The sequence below is a fragment of the Chiloscyllium plagiosum genome, chromosome 2 (genome assembly GCF_004010195.1).
Source record: "Chiloscyllium plagiosum isolate BGI_BamShark_2017 chromosome 2, ASM401019v2, whole genome shotgun sequence".
Lineage (NCBI taxonomy): Eukaryota > Metazoa > Chordata > Chondrichthyes > Orectolobiformes > Hemiscylliidae > Chiloscyllium > Chiloscyllium plagiosum.
The window spans coordinates 69,455,970-69,459,348 of NC_057711.1; positions in this window are offsets into that span (position 1 = coordinate 69,455,970).

Sequence of the window (3,379 nt, forward strand, 5' to 3'; positions counted from 1 at the left end):
GGGGTGGGGGTTGGTGCACTTGTTGCGTTTGGAGAGGTGAGGTTTGAGGGCGGAGGTGGAGGACGTGAATGTGGTGGCTTGGCGGGCATCTTCAATCACGTGAGAAGGAAAATTACAATCTTTGAAGAAGGAGGCCATCTGGTATATTCTGTGGTGGAACTGGTCCTCCTGGGAGCAGATATGGATGAGGCCGAGGAATTGGGAATATGGGATAGCATTATTTTGCAGGAGGTACGGTGAGAAGAGGTGTAATTCAGGAAGCTGGGGGAGTCAGTAGGTTTGTAAAAAAATGTCAATGTTAAGTCGGTCGTCATTGATTGAGTTAGAGAGATCCACGAAGTGGAGGGATGTGTCAGAGATGGTCCAGGTGAATTTATGGTCGAGTGGAATGTGTTGATGAAGTTGATGAACTGCTAAACCTCCTAGCGGGAGCACGAGGTGGCGCCGATGCAGCCATCAATGCAGCGGAGGAAGAGAAGGGGACTGGTACCGGTGGAACTACAGAAGTTGGACTATTCTACACCAACAAATGGACAGGCATAGCTGTGGCCTATGCGGATGCTCAAAGCTACCCCTTTTCTCTGGAAGAAGTGGGAGGATTCGAAGGATAAATTGTTAAGAGTGAGGACTAGTTCAGCCAAACGAAGGGAAGTGTCAGAGGAAGTGTACTGTTGGTGTCGTCGGGAGAGGAAGAAACGGAGGCATAGGGGGACCTGGTCAATGCAGGAGGAATTCCAGAGGGATTGGATGTCTATGGTGAAGATGAGGCGCGGTGAGTCGGAGAAACGGAAGTCTTGGATGAGGTGCAGGGCATGGTTGATGTCTCAAATGGGTGTGGGGAGTTCCAAGACTGGGGAGATAGGAAAGTATCGAGGCAGGTGGAAGTGAGTTCTATGGTGCAGGTGCAGGCTGAGGCAAATGATCGGCCGGGGTGGTCAGGCTTGTGGATCGTGCGAAGGAGGTAGAATATGGCAGCGTGGGGTTCCCGGACTTTGATGTTGTAAGCCGTGTGTGGGAGATCTCCTGAGGTGATAATGTTGAGAGGTTTCTGGGAGATGATGGTTTGGTGATGGGGGATGGGGTCATGGTCAAGGGGGCGGTAGGAAGAGGTTTCTGGGAGATGATGGTTTGGTGATGGGGGGTTTAGTGTTCTGGTTTAGTGTTTTCTGGTTTAGTGTTAGTCTGAAGATTCTTCTTTCCAGCCAAAGCTGGGCAAGTTTTCCAGTTTCACGTAATTCCTCATAAACTCACTCTCTTTGATTTGAGTTCAAGTTCCCACCTCTATTCTTAAATGGTCAACCATAGAGGCTTGCTGTCAATATCTCTCAGTTTGCTCTCTCTCTCTCAGATTCTGGCAGACTGACCCTGTCCGTGAGGTTCGGTGATACTTTTAGAGTACATGCTGTTACCTGACTCTACAGTGGCTTCTTATGGGCTCTTCCCTCTCATAAAAAACAAAGTATTTCCATGGCAATATGAATCACATGACATATGGAATCAATTTTGTAAAAATGTTAATTAGTTATCCTTTAAACTCCAAACTTGATTCTTGAGACTAAATAGACAGATTGAAGTACAAAGCCAGATATTGTTAACACCTTCCAAGGGCTTCAGAGATTAACACTTAATTCACTGTCAGTACAGATGCCTTTGTTGTTGTTTACGGACGTGAACACATTGCATCTTTTTTCCAAGAAAATAAGCTCAATTCCACCTCAAATTTAAAATGCCTCAAGTTTGCTACAAGCAGAATTCTGAACAGGTCACAAGATATGCTTCATTTCTTCATTTTTCATTAAGTTGAAGACACAGTCCCCAAATGTCACAATCTTATTGCATTTGTAACAATGCATGCTCCCTCACCACTTAACTATGACTTGCCACAGTGCCAGAAGTCAGCCTGACCCGCAGCAGCCAAATTGAATAGTCTGAATCCCAAAGTCCCCAGCCATGAATGTTTTACAAGGCCCCTCATGAGCAGCCTTTCACCAGCTTTTCTGAGAATAGCAGGAGGAGAGCTTTGTAGAGGTGGTGGGTTGAATAACAATGATAACTTTTGTTTATTTGAGAGAAACCACCACATAACAATGTCATTATTAAGACAACCCATTTCGACCCTTGTAGCCTGCCAGATTCTGGCCTGTCTTTTGTTGCTAAAATCCTCATCCATGATTTTGTTCTCTGGAGACTGGACAATGCTCTTCTGTTAGCCTCCAGCCTCTTACCTTTTGTAACCTTGTGATCATCCAATACTCTGCTGCCTGTGTCCTAACTTACGCCAAGTCATATTCACCTATTGCTCCCATGCTTGCTGACTCATAAATTGCTCCCAAACAAGTGTCAATTTGATTATAAGCCTGTTTTTCAAGCTGTCTCTTGCTTTGCCCCTCTCCATATCTGCAATCTCCTCCAGCCCCATCCCCAGAAGGAAATAATCTAACCATAGCCCCTTAATATTCGATAGTATTACCAAAGCTGGATCCACCACTACCAACATTCTGGAGTTACAATTGTAACTCACATCTTGACTCCCCACACTCTGTCCATCATCCACAAGGCACAGGTCAGGAGTGTGTTGGAACACTGCCCACTAGCCTGAATGGGTACAGCTCCAACAACACTCAAGAAACATGACAACATCCAGGACAAAGCAGCCCATCCAAATGATACAACATCTTCAAACATTCACTCCCTTTACCACTGAAACACAGTAGTAGCAGTGTGCACCATCTACAAGATGAACTGCAGTAACTCCAAGGCTCCTTTGACAGCACCTTAGAAACCCACAAACCCCTACCATTAAGACAAGGACAGTAGTTGTAGATGATAGTGTTCCAATGTAAATTAACCTCGAACTTACGAATTATCGTGATTTGGAAATATATCACTGTCGTTTTACTGTTGTTGGGTCAAAATCCTGGAACTCCCTCCCTCACAGAAGTGTGGGTCTATTTATGTGAATTAAGCTGCAGCAGTTCAAAAGACTGTTCACCACCAACTTCTCAAGGACACCTATGAATGGACAATAAGTTTTGGGCCAGCCGGTGGAACCCACATTCCTGAACAATTAAGAAAATCTGCATGAGATTCAATTTTAAGCTAAAAATCTCTCATGAGAGACTTTATCAAATGCTTTCTGGAAATTCATATAAATAGCATTCATGGCAATCCTCTGTCTATTACATAATGTATCTCTTCAAAAGGTTCAGTTGGATTCATTAGACATGACCCATCCTTTACAAATACATATTAACTTCTTAATCCCCTAATTTCCGAGCAGCAGAATTTAAGTTAACTGGTCTTTAATTCTGTTGTTTTTCTCTTTAGTTCTCTTGAAAACGTAAGCCATTTTCAAACCTAAAGAGAAGGTTCCAACATT